Source organism: Miscanthus floridulus, chromosome 8, assembly GCF_019320115.1.
Source record: "Miscanthus floridulus cultivar M001 chromosome 8, ASM1932011v1, whole genome shotgun sequence".
NCBI lineage: Eukaryota > Viridiplantae > Streptophyta > Magnoliopsida > Poales > Poaceae > Miscanthus > Miscanthus floridulus.
The window spans coordinates 108,439,636-108,458,437 of record NC_089587.1 but is presented as its reverse complement, the minus strand read 5'-3'; the positions used below and the strand labels follow the sequence as shown (position 1 = coordinate 108,458,437).

General features: G+C 46.7%; 1 pseudogene; it reads left to right on the top strand.

Moving 5' to 3' along the window:
- The window catches only part of LOC136473224 (probable GTP diphosphokinase RSH2, chloroplastic), a 38,917-nt pseudogene extending 22,009 nt beyond the window's left edge, over positions 1–16,908 (top strand).
- Positions 16,909–18,802: the final 1,894 nt, after the last annotated feature.

The window sequence follows — 18,802 nt, the reverse complement described above, 5'->3', positions numbered from 1 at the left end:
CGTGGCATGGTAGGCGGGCGGCGAGCGGGCGGGCGTGGCCAGTCTTTTGCCACTTAAATCCATATAATCACGGGAGTTACTCCCTTGATGGTGGAGGCGAACTGACTGCGTCAGTTACCGTCCCTTCCGCTTCCGCTTCCTGTCTCCTGGGATTATCCACTGCCTTTGTCTTCGGGCGGGCGTGGCCAGTCTTTTGCCACTTAAATCCATATAATCACGGGAGTTACTCCCTTGATGGTGGAGGCGAACTGACTGCGTCAGTTACCGTCCCTTCCACTTCCGCTTCCCGTCTCCTAGGATTCTCCGCTGCCTTCGTCTTCTCTTCCCGTCAGCAGCCATATATCCTGTCTTCCATCAGTCCAGACCCCATATTCTTCCGTAACCACTCCGAGAGAACCACAGATCAGCAGCCTTCTAACTTCCCCGTCCCGTACCTCTGCGCGCACGGAGGAGCGGGAGAGCAGGTGCCTCCGGAACCCATTGAAAGGATCAAGATGCCCAAGAGGGGGGGTGAATTGGGCTAATTCTAAATTTTCTTGCAATAATCAAATCGTACGGATAGCCCAATTAACCCCTTGTGCCTAAAAAGTGTTTATATCAAACTAATGCACAACAACCTCGCAATCAATGTTCCAAACTTACTCTAGCAAGCAATTCTATGGATGTAAAACAAGTATTGAATTTGCTCAAAGTAAATACTCAAAGTAAGTGCTCAACGTAAATAGAGAGAGAAAGGAACGCGATGATGTTTTGCCGAGGTATCGGAGAGTCGCCACTCCCCACTAGTCCTCGTTGGAGCACCCGCGCAAGGGTGTAGCTCCCCCTTGATCCGCGCAAGGATCAAGTGCTCTCTACGGGTTGATTCTTCGACACTCCGTCGCGGCGAATCACCCAAAGCCGCTCACAACTTGAGTTGGGTCACCCACAAGCTCCGCCGGGTGAACACCAAACTCCCAATCACCACCAAGCCGTCTAGGTGATGGCGATCACCAAGAGTAACAAGCACGAACTCTCACTTGACCACGCGAAGCCTAATGAGAAGATGGATGCACACTTTGCTACTCTTGATTTGCTAGTGAGGCTACTCTCTTGGATTCTCAAATCACAAACACCTTACTAGGACCTTGCTCTTCTTGGCACTCACAAACGTGTTTCTCAGCTGTTGGAATGAGCAAAAGATCCTCCACTCACGAGTGGATCTTCTATTTATAAGCCTTCCTGAAAAACGAACCGTTATGAGCTTCTGCGGGACGACCGGACGCTCCGATCGTGATGACCGGACGCTCCGGTCAGTTCAACCCGCGAACCAGTATTAAAGAGTCGACCGGACGCTGGCAGGGTCCGGTCAGCACTGACCGGACGCGTCCGGTCACATAAAACCCTTACTGGAACCTTACTGGACTCGACCGGACGCTGAACCCTCAGGGTCCGGTCAGCACTGACCGGACGCGTCCGGTCACTCTTTCCCAAGTCTGTACCCTTACTGGAGTCGACCGGACGCTGGTCCTCAGCGTCTGGTCACATGACCTTCCAGCGTCCGGTCACATCAGACTTGTTCACCTTCAGTCAAATGAACTGACCGGACCCTGCGGCCAGCGTCCGGTCGCACCGGAGCCAGCGTCCGGTCAGTGTTTGACCCTCCATTCACTTCCAACTTCCGAACATATGTGAATGAAGTTTGCTCCAAAAGATCTTAGGCATTCATAGGAGCTACCTAGAGCTAGTTTAAACAAGTGTGCACCACACCTAACTCACTAGACTTAACTAGGTCAAGCTACCCGTTCATACCCCCCTTCATAGTACGGCCAAAGGAAAAACAAAGTCCTAAACTACTCTAAGTGTCTCTCCAACTTCAATTGACACTTAGAACTCGTTATCCTTAACCTTGTCGTCCATCCTTTGAAAACCGAAACGATTTCCATCGTAGGGGCATGACAACCTCAATTGCCCAATCGATCTCCATTACCATGACCTAACTTAATTGCCTCTGCAAAACACACGTTAGTCATAGTAATCTTGTATTGACATTAATCACCAAAATCCAACTAGGGGCCTAGATGCTTTCAATCTCCCCCTTTTTGGTGATTGATGACAATACCACCTCGAGTATGTTATGGAGTGAGGTTTTTGACGGGCTTGGTTCATATAAGCTTTTGTCAATAAGAACAAAAGAGTTAGTCAAGCTTATATGACCCAAGCCAACACAAATGTACTCAAAGAATATGGATTAAGCATGAGTACAAATAACAAAGCTCATTTGCTTCAAAGTATAAACGCGGAAGCAAAATCAAATGAGCATTACACAAGTGATATGACATATAGATAAAGCAAAGTAGAAGTCACACATGTCAAATATCACAATCACGTAGATAGCACTATCACATATATATAATAGTATGCATGAAAGTAAACACACGAATGCATAAGTAATAGTGTATCACACAAATAAAACTCCAAATGTATATAAAAAGCTAATACTAGAAAACTAGCTCCCCCTAAAACTCGCTCCCCCTAAGTCTACATACTCAAACCCTCTCCCCCTTTGGCGTCAAACACCAAAACCTAGGGGTCGGACGGCGGGGCTGCAGCGGACGAGTCGGGCGCTGAAGAACGTGGAGCAAGATGGAACTGGGCGCCATCATCATCTGACCCTGAGCTCTGAACTGACTGACCCTCTGAAGCAGGAAGTGTCGCTGAAACGGTCTGGGTCTGAGCTGGGGCTGGTGCTGCCTGTGAAGCTGCAAGAATGTCTGTCGTAGGATCTGACAAGGCGACAGACGAGGGGAGCCTCTGAGTAGTCATGATAGCTGGAGCTGCTGTAGATGGACTGGCAGCATGCATGTGAGGCGGAGTAGGCATGCCGGTCAACTCACTGAATGATGCTCCAAGACTCCTAGAGACTGACGACTCAGGCACGAATAGTGAGGAAGTCTGCTCTGGTGAGAAACCCGTGTGATAAGGAGTGAACTGCGGGGCTACACCAGGTGAGGCTAACCACTGGGACACTTGTACAGGAGGTGAAGGAAACTGAGCTGGAGGCTGTCCCTGACTCTGAAGCCCGATGGGCTGCACTGCTGGAGTCATCGAAGTGGTAGGCGGCTGTGCAAGCTAGGGCAAAGTCTGTGGCAGTGGGACCCCAATAGCTGTCACTACATGCTGCATGAATCCCATGAGCTGCTGCTGCATAAGTAACTGCTGGTGCTGAAGAAGCTGCTGCTGCCACTGAAACTCGTCCTGACGAGCCTGAAACTGTGCGAAGTTGGCAGCTGTCTCCTGTGCCTGTCGTGTCTGATCCTGCTGCATCCGCTCAAGAATGGCAATGAGAGCGGGGTCTGTCTGTGGAGCAGGTGGAGCAGAACTGGAGCTACCGGCCTCTGCATCATGTCTGCGTGGAGGCATCTGAGGTATAGGCTGGTAGTCGTCGTCAGAGCTGTCACTGTACTCACTCACCTCCTGCTGTGCCTCTAGCTCCTCCTCCTCAGTGGCTGCAATCCCTCTAATGATCTCATCCTGCTGAGCTGCAGACTCTGGCACGTCGGGGCGACGACTAGGCTGACTGGGTGCCTGAGGAGTGGCGTGTCTGATCCTCTGTGTCAGGTTGTAAGCCGGGAACTCTATAGTGGCACCTGTATACTCATCCATCATGCCAGGGGGTTTATCAAGCACAACCCTACGGATGAGGAACGTAATCCAGTGAGCATAGGGAAGCTGCCTGCGACCCTTGAATCCCTCAGCTATAGTATCCTCCATCTCTGAAAGAAGGAGGTCCCAAATGTCAAACACTGTCATCTGCATGATGGCATTGAGAAGCCAGAGCTGTAGGCGAGTCAAGCCCTCCCTGTATCCCAACCTGGGAAGCAGTGTCCTCCTGATGATGGCCTCTAGTATCCTCGCTGTAGGAGTCAAGTCACTGGGGTTCCTGCTCGACCCCTCTCCAAACGGCTCCTTGAAGCAATGCCGCACTAAATCTGTAGGGGGCACCTGCCCTCCATGAGGACTCCTAGGAGGCTCCTGATGTCCATAGCACACCTCATGCATCTTTACAGGCTGCTCCTGTAGCCTCAGTATCTCCCTGGCTCTGCCACTAGTCACTCTGTAGTCTTTGCCTTTGAAAGCAAAGTGAATGAATCTGTGATGAGGATCAATGTAGAGCGAGGCATAAAACTGACGGACCCAAGATGGTACATATATGCCCGTCCGTCCAATCAAATCTGTCAGTCCTGGCAAATATGATAAGTATTGCCGAATGCTCTCTCCGGCTGCTGCCACAATGGACTCTATCTGACAGACCCTCTGTGATCTGAACACTGCCCCACTGTTAAGATATGCATTGTAGAAATCCTCATGCAGTGGCGTGTAGAACCCCTCAGCTGCTCTCTCATCCCTCCTCGGAGGAAACCAAACCTCAAACTCAACAAATCGCAGCTGCTGAACCTGCCTGGCTGTAGCGGCCCTTAAGTCGAGGTGAACCACTAGAGGCGGACCCTGTGGTCTGGGCGGAGGGCGAGAACCCCTGCGCTGTGTAACTGGCCTCGATGGAACTGTAGCACTGGTATGACTTGAGCGGCGTAGCTGAGGTGCCGGCTCGGTCTCCTGACTCTCCTGAGTCTCCTGGGCTAGCTGAGGCTCTGCTGGTGGGGGCTGCTGCTGTGCTGATGGACCCTCCTCAATGGCGACCCGTCGACCTGCAAACATGGCAGTCCCAGCTGGACTACCGTGACGACGCTCAACCTCCTCAATCGCAGTTCTCAGTGCTGGTGAAACCGGCTGATCTGCAATGACAACTCCTCTGCGGACACCACCTCTCTCGGCACGCTCTGCAGCCTCTACAACAGCTGCTGCTCTCGCTGTCTCTGCATCGGGGTACTTCCGCTTCTTGGATGTCACCTGCTTGGTTGACTTGCCCTTCGATCCGGCTGGCTGGCGAGGCGGGGGCCTCCGATCATCATCACCTGGGCCACCACCAACGTTCTTGGTGCGAGCCATCTGAACAGACAAGATGGTGAACTGCCGCTGATGAAGATCAACTGTCAAACTGCCGCTTTCGAGGCTTGGCCTCGATCCTTACTCGCGAGCTTGGCTCCGAGTTGACTGCCAACTGCCAGACGAAACACAACGGAACCGACTCGCTGCACGATAGAATAGATGGATATACAAATAAATACCATATATCTAATAGATGCGAATCCCTAATAGAGAAAGCAATGTAGATGCGAATTTGAATCGAGTGGCTTTCTACCTGACGATCAGCGATCCGAGAAGAGATAAGATATCACGCGGGGGATCCTCGGAACCGGGCTAGGGTTAGGTCAAATGCCCTGAATGCAATGGGGAATCAGTGCGTTTAGAATTTGATCTAGGTCACAATTGGAGATCAAGATTGAAACACAAAACTTGCCATACCAATCAATGGGAGGAAAGGGCAAGAGCACTTGGCGAAGACCGGCAGCATTGGCAACGATTGACCGGCGGAGCTTGGGCGCGAGGAGGCCGGCGAGATGCTGAGCAGGCGTGGTGCCGCGTAGGACGGCAGTGCTCCGAGATGAGCTGGCGCGGGGCTCGGTGGCGCGCGAGGCCGGGGCGCGAGGCTCGGCTGCGGGCTCGGGGAGGCTGCGGTGGCGCGGCTAGGCAGGGGCACGACGGCGCGAGCGCGAGGTGACCGGAGCAAGTGGCGCGCGGCTAGGCTGCGGCGGCGGCTTGGGCTAGGTCACGGCGGTGCTGGTTAGGTCAGGGAAGTAGAAACGAAGGTCCGGATAAATAACCCCCCAACTCGTGACAGAAAAGGAAACGGGGAAAAGAGACTTGAAGTCGCGCGAGATCCACTGACCGGACGCTCCGGTGGTAGCGACCGGACGCTACCACCCAGCGTCCGGTCGATTCCAGAGAGGTCCAAATCCTCTGAAATCGCGACCGGACGCGTCCGGTGGTCCATGACCGGACGCAGGCAGGGTCCGGTCAGTACAACTTGATCATCCTTCGATCGACCGGACGCTGAACCCTTCCTGACTGGACGCACAGACGCAGCGTCCGGTCACTCCTTCAACAGCAGTTCACCTCCTGTGAATTGACCGGACGCTGGACAGCAGCGTCCGGTGCAGCGTCCGGTGCACCTTTTCCAGCAATCCTTCAACATTCCTTCGCGCTACCTGTTCCCAATCAAGTCCCAACTTGAATAAGATCCAAATAAACACCAATTGGGACTGATGTGAGTGACCTCTCTCAAACCCTCATATTTTTCAAAATATTTTGCCTTAGGCTATAATTCTTTTTAAGAAAATAGGCAACAAGAGGGAAAATGGAACAAAACGACAAAACAACATTCATGCATATGTAATACTTGTAAGTAAATCTAGTTGCTTGTCAAGTTTGATCCAAGGTTAAGCTTCTTCACACGCTTTTCGGCGGTTATCTTAACCATGTTAGACAAGCCCTATATGCATTGCCACAAATTAAACATGTTGTATATTACAATGAATGCAAGGGACAACACAAGCTCAATTTTTAGTGAAGTTACTAAAATCAAGTACATTGAGCTCATTCCGCAATCTACAAAATGTAGCCTCATCTAGCGGTTTAGTGAAGATATCCGCTAATTGATCTTCGGATCTTACACCTTCTAGTGATATATCATTTTTAGCTACATGATCTCTTAGAAAGTGATGGCGGATATCTATATGCTTGGTGCGAGAGTGTTGAACTGGATTATTTGCAAGTTTTACCGTGCTTTCATTGTCGCACAAAAGAGGTACTTTCTCTAGAACTACTCCATAGTCTAGTAAAGTTTGTTTCATATACAATATTTGTGCACAACAAGCACCCGCGGCAATGTATTCCGCTTCGGCGGTGGACAAAGCCACACTATTTTGTTTCTTGGAGGACCAAGACACAAGTGATCTACCAAGCAAATGGCACCCTCCGGATGTGCTCTTTCTATCAACTTTGCATCCGGCGTAGTCCGAATCGGAATAGCCAATTAATACAAATAAAGCTCCTTTGGGATACCAAAGGCCAATGCTTGGTGTGTGCTTAAGATACCTAAGGATTCTTTTTACGGCAATTAAATGTGTTTCCTTAGGACTAGCTTGAAATCTAGCACACATACACACACTAAACATGATGTCGGGCCTAGATGCGGTTAAATATAACAAGCTACCAATCATAGAACGGTAGAGAGTTTGATCAACCGAGTTACCTCCCTCATCTAGGTCGAGATGTCCATTGGTAGGCATTGGGGTCTTGATTGGCTTACATTCATCCATCTTGAATCTCTTGAGAAGATCTTTTATGTATTTCTCTTGAGAGATGAAGATGCCTTCTTTCATTTGCTTGACTTGAAAACCAAGAAAGAATGTAAGCTCACCAATCATTGACATCTCGAACTCCTTAGACATCAATTCACCAAATTCTTTGCATGAGTCTTCATTTGATGATCCAAAGATGATATCATCAACATATACTTGACAAATGAAGATATGCCCATCAAGCTTCTTGGTGAATAGTGTGGTGTCGACCTTCCCAATGGTGAAGCCCTTCTCAATAAGGAAATCCCGAAGGCGCTCATACCAAGCTCTTGGGGCTTGCTTAAGCCCATATAGTGCCTTGGACAACCTATAAACATGATTAGGATATCTAGGGTCTTCAAACCCGGGAGGTTGATCAACATAGACTAGTTCATTAATAAAGCCATTTAAGAATGCACTTTTCACATCCATTTGATATAGTTTCATTTCATGATGTGATGCATATGCAAGAAGGATACGGATGGCTTCTAATCTTGCAACCGGTGCAAAGGTTTCTCCAAAATCTAAACCTTCAACTTGAGAGAACCCCTTTGCTACTAGTCTTGCCTTATTCCTCACAACAACACCTTGATCATCTTGCTTGTTGCGGAACACCCACTTTGTTCCAATGACTCTTGCACCTTTTGGTCGCTCTTCAAGAATCCAAACTTCATTACGAGTGAAGTTGTTCAACTCTTCATGCATGGCATTGATCCAATCCGGATCTTTAAGAGCTTCTTCTACCTTGGTAGGCTCATAGCAAGAGACAAAAGAGTGATGAGCAATAAATGAAGTAAGTTTTTGAGATCGAGTCATCACCCCCTTTGTTGGACTCCCTATGATGAGATCTTGTGGATGGTCTTGTAGGAGAGGTGTATTTCTTCTATTGACCACTTGAGGAGGAGGTTGTGGAGCATCAACATCTTGTGCTTGTACCACCATTTGCTCATGGGAGATATGAGTATCTTCATTTTGTACTCTCCCATCTTTTTCACCGTCTTGTGGTACATTTGATGAAGAAGGTTGGTTAATGACTTGTACATCATCTTCATCATCTTTTGGCTTGATGTCTCCCACCGGGATATTCTTCATGGCCTCCCTCAATGGTTCATCACCTACATCATCAAGATTCTCATGTGCTCCTTGGGAGCCGTTAGATTCATCAAATTCCACATCATATGTTTCTTCAACCAAGCCGGTGGCATGATTAAATACTCTATATGCTTTGGACTTCAATGAGTAACCAACAAGAAAACCTATATCACAACGCCTTTGAAACTTCCCTAGGTGTTGCCGCTTCTTGTAGATGTAGCACTTGCAACCAAACACCCTAAAGAAGGAGACGTCCGGCTTCTTCCCATTGAGCAACTCATATGGAGTCTTGACAAGGAACTTTTGAAGAAATAGGCGGTTGGATGCATAACATGCGGTGTTGATTGCTTCTGCCCATAGAGCTTCAGGGGTGTTGTACTCATCTAGCATTGTCCTTGCAAGAGTGATCAAAGTCCGGTTCTTCCTCTCAACTACACCATTTTGTTGAGGAGTATAGGTTGCGGAGACTTCATGTTTGATTCCAACTTCATCACAATAAGCTTCTATGTTTGTGTTGTCAAACTCTTTGCCATTGTCACTTCTTATCTTCTTGAGCTTCACTTCAAATTCATTTTGAGCTCTCTTGGCAAACTTCTTGAAACAAGATGCAACTTCGGACTTGTCATGAAGGAAGAACACCCATGTATATCTTGAATAGTCATCCACAATCACAAGACAATAGAGATTTCCTCCCAAACTCTTGTATGTTGTTGGTCCAAATAAATCCATGTGTAGGAGTTCTAGCACTCTTGTGGTTGACATGAAAGCTTTGGTTGGATGAGTGTTTGCAACTTGCTTGCCAGCTTGACATGCACTACAAAGCTTGTCCTTCTCAAACTTCACATCCTTCAACCCTCTCACCAAATCATTCTTCATAAGCTTCTTGAGTGAGCTCATCCCAACATGAGCAAGTCTTCTATGCCATAGCCACCCAAGTGTTGTTTTGGTGAATAGGCAAGTCTTCAAGTTTGCATCTTCGGAGTTGAAGTCAACTAGATATAAGTTGTTGTATCTAAATCCATTGAATATCACTTGCTTGTCATCTACCTTGGATACAACAACCTCCTTCTCGGTGAATAAACATTGAAAGCCAAGATCACACAATTGCCCAACGGATAGCAAGTTGAAGCTCAATGAAGCAACATAGAGCACATTGGAGATGGAATGATCATTTGATATTGCCACTTTGCCCAATCCTTTAACCTTGCCCTTTGAATTATCTCCAAATGTTATTTTCTCTTGTCCATCTACCTCTTCATCTAGTGAGGTGAACATACGAGGATCACCGGTCATATGTTGAGTGCAACCACTATCAATAACCCAATGACTTCCACCGGTCTTGTAGTTCACCTACACACAAGAGATTCAAGCTTTAGGGATCCAAGCTTGTTGAGGGCCCTTCACCTTCTCAACAAGTGACTTAGCCACCCAAATTTTCTTAGGCCTACTCTTGTTGGGGGGACCTAAGAACATGACTTTCATCTTTCCACTCGAATCTTTTCTAAGCATGTAGTGAGCATTGAAGGCAAAGGGTCTAGCATGCTTGGGCAAGGGTTGTGGTGGTAGAGTTTGACACTCATGAGCAAAGTGGCCTTCTTGTCCACACTCAAAACATCTCTTTGGCTTTGGCTTTGGCTTTGATTGTTGGTGTTGAGCTTGAGCCTTCTTCTTCTCTACACTTGCCATATATCCAATGCCACTTCTATCCATCTTCATGACGGTATTCATGAGTAGCTCACTTTGGAGATGCTTGCCTCTAGCAAACTTGCTCAATCCCACCTTGAGATGCTCTTTCTCCATCTTGAGCTTCTTATTCTCTTCCTTGAGAATATCATTGTTCTTCTCCTCCTTGAGTTTCTTGATTTCTTCTTTTAGCTTTTCATTCTCAAGGATCACCTTTTTGTCATGATCAAGAGTTTCTAGCACAATGGTGTTGTGACTTTTCATCTCTTCAAGATCTTTCATGAGCTTCTCATTGTCACTCTTGAGCTTGACAAACTCATCATAGTCATTGCACTCAACCACTTGCTTGCCCTTGCTACTAGATCCATGCTCAATGCTTTCATCAATTAAATCATCACATGAGGTAGCTATATCAATCTTAACAACATGGTTAGTAGCATCATGTGGCTCATTTGGTAAGAATTCTTGTGCAATAATAAGGGTATCATAATTGATCTTTAGAGTTGTATATTCATCTTTTAGCTTATGGTGACTAGTGACAAGCTCATTATGCACCCACTCAAGTTTATCATTTTTATCTTTAAGCTCTTTCTTAGAAGATTTGAGCTCCTTGAGTTTGGATGATATAGAATCATTTGTTTCTTTGAGCTCATCATTAGCCTTTTCTAATGTGTCACACTTGGCTAAGAGTGAATCATTTTTAGCATCAAGTTTTTCATTTGTAGCTCTACTCTTTCTAATGATCTTAGTATATTTTCTTAGTATTTTGACAAGATCATCATATGTAGGTGAGTCATCATCATCGCTATCACTATCATCATCACTAGCATGTTCATCATCACTACTATCATCACTCTTAGTTACCTTGCGTTCACCTTTGGCCATAAGGCATAGGTGTGTAGAGGATGATGGCGATGGTGGAGGTGAAGATGCAAGATCAATAGCAATGGCGGCCACCTTTTCATCGTCACTATCATCATCGGATGATCCACTTGATGAATCAATGTCCGTGAGCCAATCACCGACAATGTAGGCCTTGCCACTCTTCTTCTTCTTGTAGAAGTCCCTCTTTTTGCCATCTCTCTTCTTGTAAGGCTTGTTCTTTTTCTTTTCATCTTCATCACTTGAATCATCTTTCTTGCCCTTGTTCTTGAACTTGTCTTTCTTGGGCTTTGTGCATTGATGAGCTAGGTGGCCAAGTTCGCCACAATTGTAGCAATCCATCTCGGAGATTGGCTTTCTTCTTGAGCTTGTGAAGAACTTCTTCTTCTTGCCGTCGAACTTGATGCCACTCTTGTTTAGCCTTTTTAGCATCTTGGTGGTCTTTTTCACCATGAGGGCAAGGCTTTCTTCATCATCTTCATCACTTGAGCTCTCATACTCAAGTCTTGCTTTGCCCTTGTCTTGGCTAGCTTTGAATGCCAAGTCTTTCTCTTTCTTCTTTGTAGAGGATGAGCCATCTTATGGTGTGATGTGCATGTACATCTCATGAGCATTGATCTTTCCCAAGATTTGTGTCGGTGTAGCGGCGGAAAGATCACCTTGATGTAGCACGGTCACAATGTGTCCATATTTATCAATGGGGAGGACACTCAAGATTTTTCTCACAACATCGGATGGTGACATTTGAGTAAGTCCAAGCCCATTGACTTCCTCTACAAGAACATTTAATCGAGAATACATCTCATTAGCACTTTCTTTGGGAAACATCTCAAAAGAATTTAGCTTTTTAATCACAAGATGATAGCGTTCCTCACGCTCACTCTTGGTTCCCTCATGGAGCGCACAAACGTCCGACCATAGAGCATGGGCGTCTTTGTGGTTCCTTACACGATTGAACACCTCTTTGCAAAGGCCTCTAAAAATGGTGTTGCGAGCCTTTGCATTCCATTTCTCATAATTCACTTCATCGCCTTGAAGTTGTGCGGCATTCCTAGGTGCGGGGAACCCTTGAGAGGCGGCTCTAAGAATTCCAACATCTAGAGCTTCTAAGTATGCCTCCATGCGGATTTTCCAATATGGAAAATCATCTCCCTCAAAGATAGGAGGAGGTCCATCCCCGTGAGACATCTTGCTCTAAGCGATTAAGCTTAAAAACGTGAGCACGAGGCTCTGATACCAATTGAAAGGATCAAGATGCCCAAGAGGGGGGGTGAATTGGGCTAATTCTAAATTTTCTTGCAATAATCAAATCGTACGGATAGCCCAATTAACCCCTTGTGCCTAAAAAGTGTTTATATCAAACTAATGCACAACAACCTCGCAATCAATGTTCCAAACTTACTCTAGCAAGCAATTCTATGGATGTAAAACAAGTATTGAATTTGCTCAAAGTAAATACTCAAAGTAAGTGCTCAACGTAAATAGAGAGAGAAAGGAACGCGACGATGTTTTGCCGAGGTATCGGAGAGTTGCCACTCCCCACTAGTCCTCGTTGGAGCACCCGCGCAAGGGTGTAGCTCCCCCTTGATCCGCGCAAGGATCAAGTGCTCTCTACGGGTTGATTCTTCGACACTCCGTCGCGGCGAATCACCCAAAGCCGCTCACAACTTGAGTTGGGTCACCCACAAGCTCCGCCGGGTGAACACCAAACTCCCAATCACCACCAAGCCGTCTAGGTGATGGTGATCACCAAGAGTAACAAGCACGAACTCTCACTTGACCACGCGAAGCCTAATGAGAAGATGGATGCACACTTTGCTACTCTTGATTTGCTAGTGAGGCTACTCTCTTGGATTCTCAAATCACAAACACCTCACTAGGACCTTGCTCTTCTTGGCACTCACAAACGTGTTTCTCAGCTGTTGGAATGAGCAAAAGATCCTCCACTCACGAGTGGATCTTCTATTTATAAGCCTTCCTGAAAAACGAACCGTTATGAGCTTCTGCGGGACGACCGGACGCTCCGATCGTGATGACCGGACGCTCCGGTCAGTTCAACCCGCGAACCAGTATTAAAGAGTCGACCGGACGCTGGCAGGGTCCGGTCAGCACTGACCGGACGCGTCCGGTCGCATAAAACGCTTACTGGAACCTTACTGGACTCGACCGGACGCTGAACCCTCAGGGTCCGGTCAGCACTGACCGGACGCGTCCGGTCACTCTTTCCCAAGTCTGTACCCTTACTGGAGTCGACTGGACGCTGGTCCTCAGCGTCCGGTCACATGACCTTCCAGCGTTCGGTCACATCAGACTTGTTCACCTTCAGTCAAATGAACTGACCGGACCCTGCGGCCAGCGTCCGGTCGCACCGGAGCCAGCGTCCGGTCAGTGTTTGACTCTCCATTCACTTCCAACTTCCGAACATATGTGAATGAAGTTTGCTCCAAAAGATCTTAGGCATTCATAGGAGCTACCTAGAGCTAGTTTAAACAAGTGTGCACCACACCTAACTCACTAGACTTAACTAGGTCAAGCTACCCGTTCATACCCCCCTTCATAGTACGGCCAAAGGAAAAACAAAGTCCTAAACTACTCTAAGTGTCTCTCCAACTTCAATTAACACTTAGAACTCGTTATCCTTAACCTTGTCGTCCATCCTTTGAAAACCGAAACGATTTCCATCGTAGGGGCATGACAACCTCAATTGCCCAATCGATCTCCATTACCATGACCTAACTTAATTGCCTCTGCAAAACACACGTTAGTCATAGTAATCTTGTATTGACATTAATCACCGAAATCCAACTAGGGGCCTAGATGCTTTCACCCATGTCTACCTGAGAATCCTGCACTGGGTGAGCGGCGATTAGGTTTTTGGAGAGCGATCCGCGATTGCTCGTCCATCTTCTTCCTGCTGGAGATCGCTCTAGGATCCGTCTTCTCCCTGGAACATCAAGGTGTCTTCTTCCCGGTGATCCGTTCGTGGGACTGCACTGCGAACATCTTCCTGCATCGACTGTGGTCCGCGACTTCGAGCAACGCACTATGTCGACTAGTGCGAATGGAGCCTCCGATGCCCTCGGCATGGGACCCTCCGCTGGGTACAGTCTAATCTCTGTGATTACTTTATTTTGTATTCTTACTTTATCAATGAGTATGTCATCTATGCATGCTGTAGTGTTCATAAGAAATATACACATGCACATATATGCTGTCACAAACCTGCTGATGTTATATTTCTGGATTAAACTAATAATGAAAATGCCTAAATTTCTAACAACTTCTATTCTGAGCTACTGATTTGTTTATAAACTATATAGGCAGTAGCAATCAACTGCCGATGAAGTTTCTCAGTTACCAAGTTCAGTGAGTCCATTCTTTAGCCATTGTTTTGTTGATAATATTAGTTCTAACATCGGAAATTAGACATACTTCCTGAACTCACTGCCAAGAACAGAGACAAGAAATACATCCTTTAACATTTTTTTGTTTGTCTTTGGAATGGTCACCAAAGTTAGTCAGCATCTTTGACCAGCCACAACTCAACTGTTTTGGCCTCCATTATCTGCAAAAGTGAAAAATGCACATGTGGAGTTGCTTCTTTCCTGATAACTATTTGAAAGAAATTTCTTTTCCTCTTTTATATGCTATCCTTGCCGCAAAAGTGGATAAAAGCCATCAAAGCAATCTTTGACTTCTTTTTCTTTATGAATACAATTTTTTTATATAGTTTTGATAACATCCTGTTCATAAAAATCATGTTGTTGGTACTGCAAGCTCAAGAATAAATAATTATCTGTTCAGGTTTCGAAGTTAAGCCATTTGAGCAAACTTGCTCGGGACAACAATGTTTCACTCTATCTTCTTGCAATACAATAAATAATACTGCAAGTAGGACTGTTGAAGCTGATCGCCTGCATACAATGTTTCTTGCAATGGCTGATGCACGAGCTATTCTTATAAAGTTAGCAGATCGTCTGCACAACATGAAGACGATAGAAGCTTTGCCTTTGGTTAAACAACAAAGGTTTGCTAAAGAGACTATGGAAATATTTGTGCCATTGGCCAACCGATTAGGAATTGCTAGCTGGAAAGACCAGTTGGAGAATATTTGCTTCAAACACTTGAACCCAGAGGAGCACAAGGAGCTTTCCTCTAAACTTGTGATGTCTTTTGATGAAGCACTTCTTACATCTACGCTTGATAACTTGGATAAAGGCCTCAGAGATGAAGGCATTTCATATCACAGTCTTTCTGGAAGGCACGAGATGTTGTCGTCGCTTCGCCGGCGCCCGCCGCCGGAGACGTAGAAGACGACCTGCGGAATCCCAACACACTCAACGCGAAACACAGGTGAACACGATGATTTGGTGCCGCTTGAAAACCGCAGCATTTTCTGACTCTATTCATGCGAATATAAAGACCCGATTACAATGCCGTGACCGCAAATTCAGTCCACGACTCCACGCTCGCCACCACCTCCTATCGGTCCGCGCCATCCCACGAACGAGACGATGCCGGGCGTGCTACCACTACAAGCTAGAAAACAGCAATGTCGTTGCATGCTCTCATGCGCACGACTCCTACAAGCAAGCTCGCGCAGGAGCTATTATTGGAAAGCAAAAACACTCACTAACAATAGGAGCTGAACTGAGCTGGTTTGTCCAACACGAGAGTCTGTACAGTATATACTCCAAGATGATAAAGTATGTCTTCTTTTTGTTTACATTATCTGCAGTTCAGTAAAATGGCAGTATAGTAGGCATTCAGAATACATGCTCTTAACCGTGCTTGTGATTACTTACAGGAAGAACTTAACAATGGATGATGTCCATGACATCCATGGTCTACGGCTTGTGGTTGACACAGAGGAAGATTGTTATCGAGCACTTGACATAGTGCACAAGCTGTGGCCCCGAGTCACTGGAAGATTTAAAGACTATATTTCTCATCCGAAGCTGAATGGGTATGCATCATAAAAGCCTGATAGTCTTTTAAAGGACTACTGAAATCGTTGCTAATTTACTATTTGCAGGTATCGGTCGTTGCACACTGTCATCATGTGTGAGGGTGTCCATCCATTTGAAATCCAGATCCGAACAAAGGAAATACATCTACAGGCTGAATATGGATTTGCTGCGCACTGGAGGTACAAAGAAGGTGGCTGCAGGCACTCCTTTGTGCTCCAAATGGTGGAATGGGCAAGGTGGGTGCTCACATGGCAATGCGAGGCAATGAGCAAAGAGCGTCCCTCATCTTTGAGCAGCTCTGTTGGCATGAGGCCACCATTCCCTTTTCCCCTGCATTCGGAAGATTGCCCCTATTCTTACAGCCGGCAGTGCAACCATGAAGGTCCTGTATTTGTGATCATGCTTGAACATGACAAGGTAGGCCCCCATCTTGTGAATTCATCTGAACTTATTTACTGAAAACTGCCATAATAGTTTGCGGGTAAAACCATCGTTACTTTTATTGTCTAACAAAATTATACCTGATAACTCAGATGTCTGTCCAAGAGCTCCCCGCGAACTCGACTGTAGTTGATCTAATGGAGCGAGTCGGGGCCAACAGTCCGAGATGGAGCCCATACAGCTTCCCACTGAAAGAGGAGCTGCGACCGAGGGTTAACCACAAGCCCATAAGCGACCCAAATAGGAAGCTCAGCATGGGCGACGTGGTAGAGCTGACGCCTGCGCACCCTCACAAGTCGCTGACTGAGTACCGGGAGGAGATCCAGCGCATGTACGAGCGGGGAGGGTTTGCGCTCGCCACCACCTCTAGAAGCTGACACCGTCACCGCCATGTTAACCTGCTGTCGTACAATACCCTGTAAATATGAACTAATCCTTGCAGCAGAGAAAGCCCAGATGAACAAACCCCCCAACTGAATTGGCTAATGGTGCAGGGTTTGATCCAGGACGCTGCTGTGTGTAACACTTTTTACATGATGAACTGTGGCCATGTTCCTCCAAAGATTCAGGGGAATGTTCCAAGTACTTCTGTCCTTATGCCTCACCTGTCACTTGGAGATCTTTCTTTGTGCTGCAATGGCGCTGTTTCTGAACTTCTCCGGCGAAGGATGGCAGATACATTGTGTTTTGCATCGGAAGCATGCTATCCATGCGTGTAGTACGTGGAGGAGGATTCCGGATTCTTTCGGCAGAATATTCTGGGTGTGTGGCCTCTCGTGTGTGGCTGTTTCTGTTGAGCAAATTGCAGCAGTGTGTCACCTAGGATTGTTGGCTCTGAATGGCAAGCTCTCCAGACAAGAGACAATGCTGTGGTCTGTGGACAGCAACCAACCAAGGCCGGTTCTCGAACAGGACAAAAACAAGGAAAGCTCTGGAAATTCATGGTGAATTGGAGGCATCTTCTTATATACGAAGTATATGAAAAAAAAACCTTTGGAGCTATCCAGGTACAGGTACACATGGCAGGCGCTATCTGCTCGACGAATAAAAAAATTTCAGCCTAGAACCAATGAACCATCAGCCATGCCCCGTGCGATTTTTTTCTAAACACGTTTTTAAAACTATTTTTAATTCTAACACTATTTTTTCTTCAAAAGTAACACTTTTGGACACGCCTGTTTGTATGGCGAGACAAATTCACGTTGCCCCGCCATGCATGGCTGCACGGCATGGGGCGGTCAACAGCCGCGGCGACCGCTGACGTGGCGGGGCCCGCGCCACCCATCATGGCGTGGCGAGGCTTTACTTACCCGTTGCGGCGCTGGCTCCCTCCCTTTGTCTGCCTGCCCGACTCGAGGTGAGGCCGCTCGTGGCGCCCGCGCCATTGCCTCCTGGCTCCTCCACGGCCGGCCGGCGACTTTCCCTCCCTTGTCGACCCCCTCCCTACCTTTCCCGAAGCTCCTCCTCGGCCTTGTCAAGGTAATGAAGCTCCTCCTCGGCCTCCACGGTGGATCGAAGGATTCGAATGAGTAGTTAGGGTATGGAGGAAAATATGAGTTCATTAGAACGTTGGATTGAATGATTAGGATTGCTAATGTTAAGGTTAATTGGTTAGTTAGAATTATGATTATCATATATTCTAAGATCAAATTTTATATGAATTTTGCTTATTTGAGTTTGCATCTCAACTTTTATATGTGAATAAATATATGGAGACACTGTTGATGTACCAAATTTTATTTTTTAGTGACTAAAGTATAGTTTTTATATAGTTTGCATGTTTACATCTAAGATAGAGTTTGCACCAAAGTGTAGGTTATATTTTCTTTGTTGCAATACAAATGATTCTCATTGACATTAATTTGTGATGTTTTGATTTTTGTTTGTTAAATTACAACCGTTTTGTTAGATGCAAGACATGTACCGGGAGGAGTTTTGGCGAAAACGGGGCCGTCCTAGAGAATTATACCCTGACGCGTCTAGCAAAGATGCCCCCGTCCGTCCTGACCTCCCTGTCCCGTGACTGTGATTTTCCGGCCGATGTGTTTCAATCGAGACATCCAGACACAGCGACACGTTGCTTCTACACATGCAGTCGTTTTAATGTAAGTAATTATTTTCACTATCTTTTTTTCTTCATTTGTGTAAGTAGGCTACTAATATTTATTAGAATCTTATTGTGTAGGCCCATGAGAGGTGCTTTTTCTTTCAGTGGATCGACGGTGCAGACAAGTTTGACCCTAGGTGCCTCCTTTTCGACGATTGGTGTAGAGGGAGACATCCATGTGAGCACTTCGAGCGGTGGGTTCTACCCCCTAACCCTCCGCCAATGACGGCTAAGGGGAAGCACCTAACCGCAGTTAGATGACTCGAGGAACCTCCTTTGTGCGAATGAGGAGATCGAGCTGTGATAAACCCTAAGAATACGTTGGAGTTTATGTGTTCGAACAAGCA